Source organism: Pyxicephalus adspersus, chromosome 4, assembly GCF_032062135.1.
Source record: "Pyxicephalus adspersus chromosome 4, UCB_Pads_2.0, whole genome shotgun sequence".
Classification (NCBI taxonomy): domain Eukaryota; kingdom Metazoa; phylum Chordata; class Amphibia; order Anura; family Pyxicephalidae; genus Pyxicephalus; species Pyxicephalus adspersus.
Window position 1 is genome coordinate 2,573,639 of NC_092861.1, and position 19,115 is coordinate 2,592,753.

The window sequence follows — 19,115 nt, forward strand, 5'->3', positions numbered from 1 at the left end:
ACTGCCGTTGGCATATTACTAGACTGTGAATGCTCACAGACCGAAACCTGCAGATTTAGGGCTACTGTCATCTCTTAAAGTGACTCTATCACTACCTGTACCTGTACAGGACCTACCTTTAATAAAGAGATTGTATACCTTTCCCATTGGCTGAAGTGTTCAGATACCTCTGCTCTGCAGGTATTTCACACTTCAAAGTTGGAGGGAGGGACTATTGCGTTCAAAGGTGTTGCAGGTGAAGGAATGAATACCTGTGGTGGCTGAGAGGAACGTCACAGCAATATTTGAACACAAGCGCCAGTGGAAAGGTAAGGTAGCCATCTCTATGCTGTGGTGATTAGGTCACTTTAAGGGGCATAGCAGGTATTCCCAAAAAATCCAATTTTACCATAGCCTGCCCACATCATGTGTCAAGAGCCTTAAAATTCAAGTGATTTGCATTGTTCGGGAAAGTTTATAACCCTTAGGCTAAGTGCACTTTTATTAAACATTTCCTAGTATATCAGGACCAGGATAACATTTTAATGATTCCTTACATAGCACTTACCTAAATCCACAGCTGCGACCTTGCCTACCATGCACAAAGCTGCCTGCTTCTCAAAGCAGAAGACTTTTTATTTGCTTTAGCAACAAGTTTAGGGAAACACTAAATTTTATTCTTTTAAAAGTTAAACTTTTTAAAGTAAACAATCTGCAAGGATTACTTATTATTTGAATAAGCTTGCACCCTAATACACTATTATGCATGTATCTTATTCTCCATTGGAGTCCTTTAATATTGAGCATACCCAACGTTGGTTCCTCTTTAAAACCTTAATCGTTAGGGGGGAGAATTTCAAATAACTTGCAGCTTTTATTTATATGAATCCTAATGACATGCTTGTTACATTGAAGATTCATTGTTGAGAATTGTATTTCTTAAACATTCCAGAACGTCCATTTTGATCTTCAAGCTATAACAAATCAAATCTTTTCATAATATTTCTCAATGACTCTTGTATAGTGGTTCTCTACGTTGCCGCCAAAATGTATTATTTGGTTGACCTGCTTGCAGAAGTAGAAACTTTCTGACCAGTGTTCACTTCAATACGCTACCTATAGAGTTGCCAGCCTCCAAGTTATACCGACACATAACAGACTGTGCAGATGCTCTGGGGCCCAGTAGAACTTGAGTTGGATTGTTATTTGCCTAGAAAGCAGAGAATACAATACCCCACTCACTTATGTTACAAAGGATTAGGATGAGATGATTAAAACTCTATTGAACGCTAATGAAAAATGATTGAATACATAGCAGTTGCAGCAAAACAATGCTCATGGTCTTTAGCTTGGTATATCGGCCCCAACCATAGATAAATCGCCTTCAGGGAAGAATGGCTGCCCTTGTTGTAGAAGGAGCGACCCTTCCAAAGTGTTTGATCATACTCCTTTTGGCTATGGGCATCCAGATGGTAAAGATCACACTCCCTGCTGATTGAAGAACTTTAAACCTGGCTCACGTTGATTCTACACACACATTTAAATATGGCTGTGGTTGCATTACAAGCTAAATGAGTGGAAATGGAATAAGTACTCATTTTACTACACTTAACTTTAAACTTTTTCAAATCATTAGGTTTAAACAGCAAAGGCTGTGGACCTTCTAGGATATGTGTATTCATTTTCCACTTACCCGTTGTGTCATCTGGTTAGGTATGCCAGTGGCATGCCATATGGCAAGGCACCGGGTCGTCTTCTGGCTCCAGGTCTCATTTAGAACAATAGAAACTAACCTGAGTGAACCTGCTTGACTGTTACATAGGAAGACGAGCCAGAGGCGCTGCGGTTATATATATCTAATGGAACAAACCAGATAAGGAGAATCATTTACAATACGATGCCTAACTACAGGTGAGGACAGTGAACTTTACAGTAAAGAACAGTTATTATATTTAATGAAAAGCCATAGTAACTTTTAAGTGGAATTGTAGTAAAAACTTTTCATTTGTCTAATGCATAGAAGTGTTACAGCGTCAGGAAAGTCTCCCAGTTGCAATACAAAAAAATTACAACTTTTGTTTTTACTTTAATAATTGGGTGCAGTTTGCTCCTAATTCTCCACATAAAAGCTATTGCTTGGGTAGGCAACATGCACATCGCCTTTGCCCTTTTTATTTTTTTTTCTTCAAATATCTGGTAAATCTCTCTTCCATGCTGCAAAAGATCAAATAACGTCACACACCTCAAGTCCCCAAAGAAACAATCAGACAATATTCAGCAGTTTAAACAATTGCCCATAAACCCCATTTATTAGATCTGATTCTAACATCAAAACAATTAGATATAACTGCAAGGAGTTTTCATGTTTTCTGTTTTTGTGTAGAGTTCCTCAGGGTTACTCCATACTTCTAAAACACCTAAAGGTAACTGGCTCCCCTGGAAATGTGTGTGGGGAAAAACAGCAGCATGGTTGCACTTTACTGGATAGTGGCAAAATTAATAAAGACGATTAAATATATTTCATCACTTAAACACATTGACCGTACTATACCGTAGACTATACTAGACCGTACAAACTTTCACCAATAATTTGGTGGCTGGCGTGCCCAATATAATACATTGAATGTAGGCTGTTGATAAAACTCTGCATATATGAAAGCCAAAGTCCTCTGACAATTTACAAACACATATGAGGTGTCAATTACTTTAGCTTCTCTAGAGTGCTGTACATTTAGCTAATGAGATCCGCAAAAGACTTTGTCAACAGGGATTATACCAGAAACCCCACCTAATCTGCATCAAGACGAGACATCATTCAAAGACTTGCTACCATTTCTGAAAGGTTATACAGGAGCATATCTAGCACCTGTATTAATTAATTACTTGGTAGTATCAGCCCGGAAAGTGTAAAATAGACTTCTAAAACCTCTGGACGTGTCTGATGCCATTTGGCACCATGCTGCCTTTGACCTGCATTCTTCCCGTAGTACAGCCAGGTTCTTTCTCTATCCCAGGTGAATGTTGCACTCATGATGGATGTGATACTAAAGTGTACCTTCTTCCATTGCTCTATGGTCTAGTTCTGATGCTTATGTGCCCCTTGTAGGCTTCTTTAGTCAGCATTGGCACCCTGAAGGGTCTATGTGTGTTCTAACACCTTTCTCTTATGACCACCATGAAGTACTTATACAATCACTTTGAGCTACAGGAACAGACTGGTTAGCACTGAGCATTTGGTGCCATGGCTCACCAGTTTTACTTTCCTTGGACCACGCTTGAAACGCCCTAACCATTGCATAGCTGAAAACACCACACAAGACCTGCGATGCTCCGACCCAGTTGTCTAGCAATCATATTTGCCTCATGTCAAATGTTTAGATGCTTACACTTACCAGTTTTCCTGCTTCCAACGCATAACCTTTTTTATTGGGGTGTGATGGTTGTATGTGAGACCTCCGGTAGTAAAGCTGTCCTCCTTGTCAAAAAGTCTCTAGGTCCCACAAATTATTGGTTTGTTATCCATTTACTACACATTAGAGATCTTCCTAAGGTGATATCGAGGTTAGGAGACTCTGATGGTCACTGAAGGGTTGACTTGGCCTTGAATTTTAGATCATCACTTTGAAATTCCAAGTTCGTCCCATGTGCAGCTTTCACACTGATGAACACAAGTTGTTCTTTTCCTCATATTTTCCAATGCTGCATTCATTCAGCCATCAATTTTAACCAAGATTTCTGTGCCACTGTAACTCATACAACTCCACGTATCCAAAATCCACCTCCATGGTTCACGGTAGGGATGGTGTCACCGACCTTGTTGCATTCTTCTCAAAGCAAAGTCCAGTTTTGGTCTCATCACTCCAAAGTGGCTCGGTAATTCTTTGTTTATTTGTCTCTGCATGCCAGTTTGCAAAAATGTTGCCCACGAATATGAAGCATAATTTTACATTTACAGTACGAGTTAAACTAGGAGTAGCATTTCAATTGAAAGAAGAGTGTTATTTTGTTGTTACCTCTCCTAATAGAACACTGAATAGTGTGAAGTCCCTAACAGCAAAAGTAGCTCCCGCTGGAATCCTTAGCGCTTTCACCTCGGTATGCCATCTCAGGCATTCTTGCAACACTTTTTCAGACAGCTCTATTCAAAAATAATGTGAAAAGCCAATTCCTTTTTTTGTATTTATTCTTCTGATGATTAGATAATTGAAGTTCACAGCCATTTGCTTTTCACATGTTTGGATCATTTATTGAAGATTCTCAACACCATTAGTAAATCAGCCCACCTCGGATTCCTCACACAGCTGCCACAACAGATGCTCAGTTTATTCTAAAAAAAAGTTTGGAAAATGAGGATTTGCATTAAAATTGTTATTAATTGTGTGGGAATCATGTAAAAAGTAAAATACCAACCCACGGTCTCCATTTGGCCTGATTGGGGTAATGTTTAGAATTTTAGGACGATATTGATAAGAATTCCTATTTTAATTCTTTTGCTATTTTTCAAGCCAAGTCATCTTAGGATAAACACCTCTGCCTTCCATTAACCTAGATTTTATGAAAGAGGCCTAATGCATTCATGTCTTTGATTTATCGCAGGTTGAGGATGATGAATTCTCCTTCCTATCCAGACTCAGAATAGTTTCTAGTCCCTTTCTTTATATATTCTTTAGAATCTTTGCAGGATACCTTACAAATCCCACACAGCAATAATAACACAAAGTTACAATGAAATCTCAGAAAAAAATTCCTGCAAAAGAAATACGAAATTACAAAAATTTGCTTTAAATTCAGGGAAATAAAGCAAGAATGGGGACTACACCAAATTTTAAAAATGTGCTCAGTCATGGAGAGTTATCATCCGATTGTTAGGGCTTTCTGAAGATTTTTTTGTCCATGTTAATTTTGGATCATTTATAATCCATATTAAAACAAAAACGTAATACCGAAAGCGGCATGTCACCGCCAAACCTTTTATACGGCCATCTCCACAATTTTATTTTATTAAAATATTCTTACTCTTTTATTTTTTAGTACGTTTGAATTAATATTAGTTCAAAGCATATAGATTTGTATTTTTATATTTTCTAGTGCAATTTCTTTTTTTTCAAGTTGTATTTAAAGCAATAAAAAAAAAAAAGTCCTTAGACATTTCACTGATACTTAGGATGGCAATTGGGCCCCAGAGCAACCAATGGCCCAAGAACAAGCAATGGAATATTCTCTTCACTTATCGGTGCAGTTGTGATAGAGTTCATAGCAAACTAAATTTCTTATTTAGGAAATAAAAATTCTTAAATAAGAAATTTACAGTATTGGTGCCGCAACGCTCTACCGTAGTGGCTTTTGAAAATGTATTATTACAAAGCAAATGTTTTCTTTCTTGTATTTATCTGATTTTCAGAGTTCTGTGTTTGCTTTTATGAAGTTACATTAACAAAGTTGATTTTGGTGCCTTATTTTTATTATTATTATTATTATTAAGCTACTTTATTAAATGATTTTAAAATTGGAGGGTTTATTAAAAAACATAAAAATCTTCACATCTGCATTTTCTTTCACAAAAAAAAAACCTGAGGTTTTTAAAGTATTGAAAAAATATAAATTAAATAAAACAATCTGAATTTTGAGTCATAAAATGACCTTTTTATAGGTGGAAATTTGGGTAAAATTTGTCAATTTAAATATTTCAGGTTTTACCCTGTCATTCCCACCTGCACTTCCAAATTCAGTTGCCAAATCGCACTTGGTACATTTTGTATTTTATGAAAATATAAATGTATTGAGGCCTGAAACTACGTCCCCCATAAGTTTTTTTTTTTTTTTTTTTTTCTGAATCAATTTTTGTAAAGTACAAATAATTTAAGGTTCATAAATAAAAGTTGAATGGAATGGAAAATTTCAGGTGTGATAGACGGGAAAAAGCTTCTGACTCGACCTCTTGACGGAATATAAATGAAAAGGGCTTAAAAGGCCTTTATTAGCATACAACAGGGTGCATCTATGACAAAGGATTCGTAGAGCACTCACTGAATTTGAAAGCGATTGGGCCGAATTCTCTGATTCTGGTTTCTTTCTGCAAGGGTTGGCCAGGCAGGCACTTAAAACCGAGAATAATGCTACCTTAATATTAGGTATGAAATATCGCATGTGAATATTTTCTATATTTTTTATGTTAACCCTGACAAGTCTCTATAGACTCTAAAGAGCAAACGTTGGTTTGCAAGGGGCTCAGATGGCAAATTTTTCAAATATCTGTGAAGCCGATTACTCAAACCTTATAAAAGCTTGGACACAATATTGTAAATTCGTCATTTTTATATAGTAAGAATTATATGACTCGTAAGTTTAATATAACTGCTTATCATAAAGACCCCATGTCAATGAAGGTCAAAACCTTGCCTCCTAAAGCATATCTGAGCACTGTGTGCCTCCTTACCCTTTCGTGCTGTAACTCTATATATAAGTATATAAATGTCTCTCAGTACGTGTGCAGAAGATATCTTTATAACGCCACCCCTTGACTGCTATCTGTCAACACCTTGGGCGGCTGCTGGCTGTCAAGACCCACTGAACCCATTATTGACCAAATCAGTAGTTTCCAATAATGAGATCGCAGACACAATGATCACAAACTCAAGGCATCATTAAATAATTAATTTGGGGATTGCGTCTTTGTTTAATATTGTAATTTTTTTGCTACAAATACAGTATTAAAATGTCTATCATCCAATATCTCCCTTACTATTTCATAAAACAAAACATTGACGTTAATGATCGTATTTGGATACGATTGAGTTCTTTGCTTTTAAATCTTGTTTAACACCTCTCAGCATTGTATGATTTTATGATACATTGTTCACATTTTTTTAAAGGTGTATTTATTGAATGAAGCAGTCCTGAACCTGTATCTGATGAGTTTATGTCTTTTCAAATTGTAACTCCTTGTTTTCATTTTGTGTTGTCCACTTGTGTCCGTTTTGTTCTTAGAAGGAATTGTCAGAGGCTCTTTATTGGGTCATTTTTGTTTTAAACATGAAGTTTCATGGCCTTATAGTGATCACTAATGCAGTAACTGGTTTATAGCACCTTTCTAGAATAACATGTAGCCATCGGAACTGTCATTATTTGGTCTTTACGTTTCTTTTAAAACAATTACAGTATATCAGTCAGGGAACTGCTAGATCTAAAGCCGCGTACACACGTGCAATTCTTGTCGTTGGAATGGAGCTTTCACGATCCTTTCCAACGATAAGAACCGCACGATGCATGAACGAGTGCTGTACATACAGCACCAATCTGCTCTATGGAGAGGGAAGGGGGAGAACGACAGAGCGGCTTCCCTTGCATTAGGATTGCTCGTCGTTCATCGTCAATGGATCCGCCTGGACGGACGATGAACGACGCTGGCTGTACACGCCAGATTCTCACCCGATATCCGCCCTGAGCCAATTATCGGGCAAGAAAAAATTTACGTGTGTACGTAGCTTAACCTATGACGTTGTTTTATATTTATTAGCGTAATAGGACAATGGTGAAAGCCCGTTGACGGCTTTCATGGCCAAAATGTCACAAGCAATGCTCAGAATGGGCCTAAGCCCCCTACAGACATCAGATTATGGACGATGGAAACTTTCTTTCGACATGGTTTCCAGTGACTGATGAATGCACCGGTGCTGTGTACATGGCACCGTTTGGTTCTATGGAAGTAGGGAAGGGCAAGAAGGAGCAATTGACACCCTTTTGCACTCCCCTCTGTAGCAAAGTAGGATAAAGGAACATAGCTAATCACCTTCTATAGTATGGAAGATAAGAACCCACCCCTATTTGTAAGTTCAAGGAATGAAAAAACAAGGTAGATATAAGGTTAATCTACTCAAAATTGGGGTCTTCTGGTTCATAAGAAAAAAGTTTTATCTTGTCCCATGTAATAAGGAACAATAATTGTTATACATTCATTTAAATAAAGATCCAAAAACAGAATCTTCTTTTTGGGTTTACAATGATACATAGATAACAGTTAAGGCCTATAGAGTCCAACGTGATTTGCAAAAATTGCTTTTTTCAGGAGATGAAGGTAGAAATGTATCCGTTAACTCAATGGTTGGACCAAAGAGAAGCATGAATGAATGTCTATTGAATTTTATCAAACATACCATTTCTATAAAGCAGCCATTAAAAAGGAGTTACTGAATCCTACTCAATTTAGATAATAGGAAACTGGGTGCTGGTAAAGCACTGATGTTCTCATCAAGAGGTCAGTGTGGAAATGTTGTGAAAAAGGTCTTGCAACGGATGGTGCAAATGGAGCACATTGTCTAGTCTGCAAAGAATGGCCTGAGAAGGTAATGTCTTAGGATTATTTGCACAAACAAACTGTTACCCTCTTAATGTTACCCACGTGGCCGTTAGGTTTAGTAACACCTATGGGATTATTTCCTTTTCTGAGATACTTACCTTGGCCTTTTCCCACCTTTGAGTTGTATTTCCTTTCGGGGCATAGAATATCTGGGTAATTTCTAAAATGTTTTGCAAAAATTGCAGAAGTTAGCTTGTTGTGGTACATGTAGGTCCAAGTCAATAGGTCACTATGTCTGTGAGTGTGGCTAAAGTCGGTCATGCTGGGACTTCTATACATACCAGGCCGTAAGGAACCCCATGTGTTGGAATTCAGAGTTTTTGAGATGTTCCCAAGTAACGTCCGCCATCTTTGTTGATGTCTTAAGCAAGTGCCTACAGTTCACAACATGCTTCCTTCCTGAAATACCTCCGCCTCTGTATTATATTAAGCTTTATATTTTATTTTGCTGTGTGTATATCATGGTATATATTTTGTGTAATAATATTCTGAGTATTTTTGGCACCATGTGCAATGTTCAACCCTGGAATTTATTCAACCTGGGTGGGAAAAAGCTGTAGGTGGTGACCCAACTCTTTAGTAATTACTCAAAAACAGCCGGGTTGTTAATGAAAAGTGCCGGGCGGTGCGCCCAGCTAAAAGGGGCTAGAGGGAACACTGATATGTGAGATGTCAAATTGTAGCTATGGCTGATGATTGAAAGATCGTGAGCCAGCATAATCTTTGGGAAGTTGCGTGTTTATGCAGAGTATGCGCTGGCTTGGGGAAAATGTAACAGTCTCAAATCATGTAAACTTCTCGATGGGTAAGCATCTGCCGAGGTCTTGTTTTGTCTTCCCCAATATACCCCAATTTTATTCATTATTGGCCTGTAGCTTCTATGCCTATGGGTTGCCTAAAAAAGGGACCACGCATCCTAAAAGCTTGCTGTGGATACATTATTACTATTATTACAATTATTAATAAACAGGATTTATTTAGCGCCAACATATTATGCAGCACTGTATATTAAATATTTTTAGAATTAGGTATATTACACCTAACACTTTCATTTTTCCTACAAGTACTTCTTAAACTCAATGATGACTTACCAGAAAAAAAGACCCGATGATCCTTTACCATACTTGAGGACGTCTGTTTACAGACATTGGGAGCCGACATCTTATGGCACCAGTGGTTGTACCTCGGTGCTTTACCTAAATCAGATTCCTCCCTAAAATCCACGTTCATGGTTAGCCTTAAAATCTCTTGGTTCCGTATGCAGTAGTCAGAGTCCTTAGAACAGGAAACTAAACCCTTGTGGCCTGGCTCTGTTGGTCGCTTAATGTCTGCAGGGGACAAAAGGTCACTTTTAAAGGGAGTCCAGACTAAATGTATTTTCACATTTTTTGTTTCATTTGTTTCATTATCACCTTCTAAATGCCATCTAGGAATATTCCTGGGATAGAAAGCAATAGATAGCATGTTTCATGTCTTGTTCAGACGCCATTTAGATGCAGGGACAAACAAGGTGTCAAAAAAAAAAAAAAAGGTCATGTGATATTGTATGTCATCAGTACTATAGAATCTTTTAGCTTCTTATAGCTTTATTTGACCAATACAGCCTACATACCCACAAGTCATTGCTGTGCACCCATTATTGTGTGTTATCTTTGTGCTGATTTTGAAATCAGCTTGGCTGAATCTCATACTCATGTATGTTGTACATGGAGGCAAGATGGTATATAACGTCTTCATATCATAAAGATTTCCCCCTTCAAACTAAAATGCCTCCGGCAAAATAACTTTTGGCTACAGCCTTCGTTTTCTATGGCTCTCTCTATTAGCAAAACCTTTATTATGTCCACAATGGAGAAGAGATTGAAATCTGATGAATTGAGGGAAACATAGGTGCTCCTGAAAGTTTTATTTTTATTTTTTTTAATGGTTTCCAATTTAGTCCTGTGGTTCCCCTAAAGTGGGAATGAACCCCTTAGGAGACCTTGTGGTCTCTCCGTGGCATCCTGTTTTATACTTGTAATAGTCTCTAAAAAGAGAACAGCACTTTAAGTGCGTTTGAAGATGTTGAACGCCTCCGGTGTTTCCGCATCACGATCCGCCTCTTGTATATATATATATCCCCTTCTTCCTCATAACCGCAGTATATACCCTTCCCCCTCCGCAAAAAATGACCCTCCTCCACCGCCCGCCCCTCTCCGCCAACTGGATGCTGCTTTATAATGCAAAACACTTGTCTGAAGCTAATCTTACATACACAAAAGGTGAAAAAAAGACAATTCTGACAGAAAAAAAGCTAAAGCTGATTCTATAAGCCTTGTTGCTTATGAGCCAAAAGTGCAAAAAGCTCTATTACAAACTAACCTGCCACTCATATAAATATAAATATATATATATAAATATATTAAGATCACACTGTTCTTCAAAATTGTGTATTTGTATTTTTGTGTACGTACAATTTTCTGCTAAGCAGAAGGAGGATGTAGTATAGGATGAGCGTTGAGAAAAGGCTTTTTTCTGTTCAATTTTTTTTATTTTTATTTCTTTTTTTTTTATCCTATTTTAGTCACTTTTTTTTTCTAAGCCCTTTGCTGTCAACCTCACCTTACAGAGTTTTTGACTGCAAAGGGATTAGTGACAACACGAGAACTGTCTGTCTTGTCTTTATATGTGTATTACTCTGTTTTTTTGTTTTTAGATGCAGTACACCTCTCGGTCTACAGAGGTCACCAGTGAGCACTTACATAAAATTTTTGGGGGTTTACCAAAAGTGTTTTTGATATTTAAATAATTTCACCACTGTGAGCTGTTTGTATCGACAGCCTTTGCGTTGTCCATAATGACGTTGGACCTTGTCTACTATCCCAGGTGGGAAAATGAATTAGATAGAGTTTCCGTTCAACAAACAGATCTTAAAATTATAAAATAATAAATTATTAATGCAAAGTTTTAAAACAAAGCTTACGTCTGATGGCCATCGTTGGTTTTGGTTGACCATCATTCCATCAATGTAGTGACCAGGCAATAACACTGCCCATGTTCAACGCAATAGGTGGCCAAAAATGGAAAGATGATGTTGTGACAAATAGGGGGCAGATCTAATGAAAGAGACAGTGTGTGATTGGCCCACCATACCAGTACGGTCTTCAGACATGCCGGTAGAGTTCTCAGATTGCTGTGTGCAAGCAGGTAGGGCATCTGTTGGTCTTTTTGTACTGGGCCCCATCAGGAAAGGTTTCTACTTTGTCCCTGTGCCGTGAGGACAAGACTTGCTCAACAAAACAATGATCAGATGTTTTCCCACTGGGATAAGGGCAATAAAAAGCAGTCAGATTCTAAGCTTTACCTCTATCCAAGTCTTGCACAGTAGACGCTGCAGAAAGTCCGAGCCCGTCTCATTTCCTGCCTGGAGTATGTCCTGTGTCATCTAGCCCCTCCCTAGCCTGGCTTATCCTGGCCCACCTCTTCCAGTTATTGGATTTCAGTCCTTTGAAGCAGAGGCTCAGCATCACATCAGGCCACACCTCTAGACTTACACTGACCCATCAAATCCTTTTAATATTTGCATAACCCCTCCCATGAGCAGTCTCATGAGTTGCATCAGGGCAGAGGGATTTTGAAAGGATTATTCGGGCTGCCTGTGTTTTGAGGAAACTACCTGCTAATTTCTTCTACTAGGTTCTTCCAGTTAGGATCTGGCCCCTGTCCCTTCTTCTTTTCATACTGAAAAGTTAAATATTTTATTGAAAAGTGTCTTTGCTCTGTTGGGTGGCTTTTTTTTTTTGGCTCAATTTGTGTTCATAGGTCAAAGAGCCAAGCCTGGAGCTGCACATTGGTGACCTCTGTGTTGGGAGAGGTGTACTGCATCGTCTTGGGTAGGGCTCTCAATAACAATGTGTAATTGTAGAAAAAAAAATAAAAGCTTGTTTCTCTACGTGGGCAGAAACACGAGCCTATTATATTCAAGAAAACTAGTTACCAGAGTCCTGTATCATTGTATCTCCTATTCTGGATTAGTGCCTTTTGGACAGTAGACTGTTCTGTAATTAAAATGTAGTATACTGCTTTTTTGTACAGTTTTGTTTCAAGATTTTTTTTTTAATTTGTGTTTTTATTTTAGTATTGTACTACTAGGGAATTAAACACAAAACCTGTAACTGAATCCTTGTACTTGTCTCTGTGTGATTTTTGTGTACTGTTACTGACTTGTTCTCCGATTCATCGGGGGGAAGTTGTGCGGGTGGGGAGATGGCCTAAATATTGCAGCCAGTGGGTAGATAGCCGTAAATATATGCAAAGCCACCCCCCATGTGAGCTTCTGGGGATTAAAACAAACTCCGTACTGGCCTACTCATTCATATGACGATGTCCTTCGATGCAAAATGCGTCAGAAAAGGACTGATGATGGTAGCCTTCTTTACATACAGCATGCAAAATTGGTGCAAGAAGCTTAGCCAATTTGCTGTATAAACGGTTGGCTCTCCTGCTTCATGGTGTATAAACTTTGTTGATCTGCTGGTAAAGTCCACCAATGTAGCTTTTTGTGGTAAGGTGTCTACTGATGCTGCACTACTGAATTCAGAGCAGTGTTGTTACCCTGTTGTGGGCTATGACGGCTTTCACTATGGAAGGATAAGTTGTTGCCAGGGTTGTTACTTAAATTTGCCACCATTGACAAGCTAGTAGCTTACCAATCTTCTGCTGGCAAACCGAGCCTTATCGACTTTTCTAAAGTGACTGCACTGCCCCTGTTTTTGAAACTCTCCCAAAGGGTGCAAAAGTAAATTGGAGGGGGGAGCATGGTGGACGCAAATGAAGGACTTGGCTTGACTTACTCATGAGGAACCCATAAAACAAGGTTCAGATCTCAGGGAACCAATGCTAAAATATATTCATTGGAATAATGTTCCTCCCTTTGTTGGGAGTAAATTGCATCAGAGTCGTTGGTCAGTGGTTTAAAAAATTGCCCAAAGCTCAGGGATTGGTAGGAATACACTATGCCCAAGGGGAAACTCTAAACAGTCAGAATTAAAAATAAAATAACCCAGCATCAGTCAGTGGAAGGGGGAATCATGCCCAGATTTTTGGTGTCATTTGAAGGAATCTTGCCCTCATCATGCACCAATCATTGGTTTCTGTTGGATTTGAGAAAATTTCCCTAACATTGGTGTTCAGTAGTCCTTTAGCTTGGTATGTGCTCCATGTTCTGCATTGCTTCTTGGATGAACTCAGTCACAACTTTGAAGGAACCTTTGGGCAGTAGATAAATAGCAAGGTGAATTACTGGGTCTTGTAGCCCTAATCCACTGCCTGGAATCTGCCTCGAGTCCATACACCGAGGTTCAGGTGTTGTGGGGGTCCTTGTACTTAACATAACCCTGCTTGTTGCTACATATCGAAACCAAGGGCCACCGTTTGATGATCTTGGCTTTAGATTTCATTTCTGAAGAATGCCATACTTTACCTGGACGACTTCCGTCCTTCAGCAGATATTCAAGCTGCAGTCATTATTTATATGGCTAAAACTTTGCGATCATCGTCAAACACAACTCACTCCGCTGATAATTGCATAGCTACAGACAATGGAAAAGTGCCCCAATGGATCCTGATTCTCCAGTAGCATGATTTCAAAATCCAGCCTAGGAAAATAAATAGCCATAACATTGCCAATGGCACTGGGTGGAACCAGTAAAACTGGAATCATGTGATCCCTCCCATGCTTTCTCTTAAGGAAGGTGTGTTACTGGCCAGAGTACCAATGGTAAAAATCTACTTTTGAACTCTTACACAATTTAACTGGAGTTCCCATTTAGGTAGATTTGTTCTTAAAAAAAAAAAAAACTCTGAAACAGAAACAATTCTTAATCTACCAGCAATTCCCTGAATTCATCCGAAAACCAAACCCAATCTTTAAACAACCCAGAGCCATTTTAGGACAAGAGTCATAAAACGTAGTTCTTCTGTCAACATCCACAAGACATTCTGTCTCTGAATAGTGTAAACCTTAGCGGTATCATAAAACAGAGAAAAAGAACATTTTGTGGTGTGTTGCTTGTACTTGTACTATAATAACCCACCATCTCGGCCCTTCTATACCTTGTTGTGATTGGAGGGGCCAACCTTTCACTCCCTTGAGTCTTGTCCCTAGAAAAAGGCAAGTCAGGCTATCGTGGAGCCAATCATCTATCCACAGATAGTGACTCTGCACAGTGGGACTTTTTGAAATTTTCCCCTGCTAGCTTGAGATCATGTTCTGTTTTCTTTTTCAGTTTTGTAATAAAAAAAGTATTGCCCTCTGAATCTTATTTTAACATCAGCCATCCAAGGACTCCATTCCAACACCCAACCAAGTACAGCCAACCATAAAACAGCAGCACAATGTTTTTGCAGTTTGCTACTACCCACCATCCAGTAACATACCAGAAAATAATTGGGAGAAGCTATTTGAACTGTTGTACTAATAACCAATTCTTTGTAAAAAGTCACAGAAGAGTATTGACTTGGCAAAAAGTGGACTCCTACTCTGCACACTTCCTGTTTCACAATAAAACACGGGACTCTTGTACCTCCTCATCTCGGAACGATGGTGTCTTGAGGCATACTGCGATCAGCTTTTTGGGTCAAATTAAAATATAGATAATTTCTTCCATGGACCAATTTCTTATTTAAAGGTTCCAGATGGTAATATTTCATCAAATATACATACATGATCAGTCCACATTACTACTGAAAAGATGTTTTCTGCCAAATCTCAAGCTAGAGGTGGACATCATCTTCACAGAACGCTTCCTCAATATAACATTTTTTTTCTTCTTCCAGAAGCAATGCAGGTGGCTAAATGGTTGTTTTTATTCATTTGATTGTATTTTCTTTTCTTTTTATGGCTTTTTGACTTTCTCTGTCTGACCCCTTAAAAATTGATGAAAAGATCGTTTTACCTTGTGTCCCCTCCAAAGTAACATCAATAGGGTGCAAGGCCACTTTTACACAATAAAGGTCTTGTAAGATCTTTAATTTTTTTTTTTGGACAGAAGTACGGATGAATCATTTCTCAAGGTTTGTAAAAGACTGAAAATAGAATGTAGCAGCTATCGTGTTCCAAGAGAATGAACAATAGAAAGATTAGTAATCGAATCCAAAATAGCTATAAACTTACTAGTATTTTGGTGCTCTTTTTATTGTTTATTCTCTGAATCTTCTTCGATTCCAAGGCTTTCCCCAATGTGGAGCTGGATGTGTCCCAAACGTTTGAGATGCCTTGTTAAATTAAATACTCTGCCATTTTGTTTTTTGGGGTTGTTAGGGCCAAAAGTGAGTGAAAGTCCCAGCTTTAAGTGAACTTATCAGGACACAAACATGTTCCTATTGTATGAAGTAAGCTTGGCTTCTAGTCAGTTGATAGCTAAAACATTGGATTTCCCCCCTCACTCCCTTTAAACACAGTGACTGTGCCCCAGGACATGTACAAAGTGCAATGGATACAATGAGTATACAGGGCCAGAATGCAGCAGGAGGAATCAGACATAAGGAATGAAGAAAGCCTGCAGGAGTAAGGAATACAGAACCTCTTTAAAAAAAAAAAAAATTAAGACTTGCAGTTCTGGGGGGTCCCCACTGTAAGGGTAATCCCCAGTAAGCCCAGAATCAAATAAGGCAAATTCTTCATCGCCATTGTTGACCCTCTTTTTGAAAAACAGGCTTCACATCCTTTACTATAGGTCAGGGGTGCCCAACCAGTGGATCACAAAGGCAATGCAAATAGATTGCGGAGCCCTGCCTTTTAAAATAAACTCTACGGTGCACAGAAGTTAATAAATCCAAGTTTTTATTGTTGGTAGATTATTTTGAAAGTAGCTTGCAAGCCAAAAAAGTGTGGGCACCCTTGCTATAGGTCACTGCTCTCAGGTCTTCTCCAGTTTAAATGAATAACAATGACTGCAGTGTTCATCCCAGAAATGTTTTTTTTTTTTAAGCTGGGTGGGATTCTTCCTGTACTGAAGGAAGGATCTGTTGTACGCAGGTGGCAGCCCCTGTATAGTGACCTAACTTATTAGTAACCACCCAAAAACAGCCGCGTGGTGCACCTGGCTAAAGGGGATGTGGAGAAGTTTCGATTGTGGGTGCACCCCTGAATACAAAGATTCTGCATGGGAGGTCATAGTGAATAGAGAGTAATGCACTTCTTTAGTCCTTGTCCTTACAAAGAAAAGCAACAGGCTTACTTTAATGCATGCTTTTCACTCCTATGCCATTGGCTGTAAAGAGAAAGGAAGAGAAGAGAGGCCCATCCCCATCTTCTTGGGTGCCTGATTTGCCAAGTAACGGTGCTATCAGATGAGAGGAAGGGGAATGAATTTGGTCTTTTATCTTTGCTCCTGGTGGCTGAACCGAGAACAAGGGGACAATTCATATGTGCTGCTATGGAGGAAAGATAGGGTACCAGTCATTCTGTCCTCCATGGACCAAGCACTGGTTAATATTAAGGTTCAATAGACCCAATGAAATTTATTTTCAAAGAGAAAACAACAGATAACTGAATATTAATAACTAATAAATATTAATATTAATTCCTAACTGCAATCTTTTTTTTCTTCCCCCAAGTTGCAATGCATTTATGGCAAACCATATTTTGCAGGGGAGTAAGGAAATGGTTACAGTAAGCTCCGCCACCCTCCATTATTTCATGGTCTCATTGATAAGAAGAAATGTGCCATCACTCATAGTCTGATTGGAGTTACATTAGTTATCTGCAATGCAGAGAACCGCTGATCCGTTATCAGGACTTCCTTCCACACAGCGTCTCGTCAATAGCCATGACATAAGAGTTTATTTTCGATAAAGCATCAGGGAGCAGAAGCTGGCCATCCGCCTGGGTGCTTGCTGAGCTGCCTGGAATATGAAAGAGCCTCATCCCTAGATTGGACGTGAAAGGTTTTTACAATATGTGTCTGCAGAGAATTGCAATACTTAAAAGTTCTTCGCACTCCTAGAAAAGAAAGGATGCCACATGGGCAGTTTATTATCCTGGAAATTGATTAGGAAATTTATAAAGGTCACGGGCTCGGGAGGTTCTCTTCTGTAGCAGAGCACTCCACCAGTGGGCATCTCAACTTGCTGCTTAGTATTTGACCCATTCACATGAGGGGATTCACACTCCCGAAATCTTCCGCTCCCATACAGATGTGTAAAAGGACAGAATTTTCCACCCATACCCATTTACTTTGCATGATACTATCTCATGAATCTAAAACTGATCAGGGCTGAGTGCTGAAGGGTGGAAATAATGACCCTTCACACACTCTCTAGATTTTTTTCGAGAGCTAGCGCCCCCCTTCTTCCCAAGGCTGGAATACGTAAAAAAGGCAGATGTGATTTGCAGACAGTTGGCAGATTAACTTACTTAGCTATAAAGTCACGTGATAAGACATTTCAAGGGGTTGAGGGATGGATGGAAAGTCTATTGACGTAATGAATGAAGTCTGTTTAAAATCATGGCAATCTACATTTCCATAAGAGCCAAATTTATCATGGTATTGGGATTAGAGTAGACGAGTACTCACGTGTGTTCCCATTAATAGTTAAGCTTCACCTACTCCAGAAAGCCAAGTCAACACTCTACGAAGGATGACCTCCTCTTCCCAATAGGGTTTAATAATGGCTGCATTTAGTGCCATCTAATCCTTGTCCTGGGTACATAGAAATGTTCGCACACGGTGACCTACAAAAACCCTACATCTACACAGAATGAAGGCCATCTTGCCATGAGACCACTAAGAAAGCCAACGTATGATGTTCTGTAGCTTCCTCACGGGTTTGCCACACCTGACATTACTAAGAACCTGAAGAGGTTCCCAGGTATTTGGTCAGGTTCATCAGGCCAATGGGGGTCTCGGGTAAGATCTACAGGAGGCAGTGATTCTCGGACGCAGAACCTGCCTGTGAATATCACGTCTCCTGACCCTTCTAGAGGAGCAGCTATATCTGTTGAGATCCCTGAGGATCTTTGGAAGCTCGTCCACCAACAACCACTTCATCTCAGCTTTGTGGACCTCATGAAAGCTCAGACATCTTACATCCCTTGTATGGTAATGAGCTGATGGCTATTTAGTACTGAATAGTCCACCGAAATAACTGGGGCATCTTCAAATATTTCCTGGCTAATATATTTGATATTTTTGCGTGCAAATAGCCAATACCAATCATTTGCCCCACAAATTTTGGATATCAGTAGTCCAACTAATATGAAGTGCATCTTATTTATAGTGTACTGCATTTGATATAAAGATTTGATATGTAGATAACAAGTAATGCATCAGCATGCAAAATATGCCGATTTTGAGGAAACAATTTGGTGACCAAGATAGCAGCAAACCTGCCCATGTATCAACCGTCAGTTTGGAGGTTAGTAAGCTGCTGTTGTATACCAGTCACAAAGAATCTGCTCTTTGTGAGCCCTGAAAACAACCATACCATGTACTAATGTTATGTCACTTCTAGCTTTTTTGTCAGCTTTGTAAAGTCTTAAATTTAGCAATTTTATTGGCTCAAATTGGGAAATGATAATAATAATTAGCTTGAGAGGTAGGACAAGTGTTTGTGCATGTCAGGCATGGTAACCCCTTACCTCTTCCGGGCTGCCACACACAGTTCTTCCATTACATATGTTCATATATAAAGAATTCTGCATTAGGTGCGGTTAGGCTACAGAACAAATATTTTGCTAATAATCCCAGAGGTTAAGGCACTGTACTGTCCTGGGCTGCGGCCTACAAACACAATGATA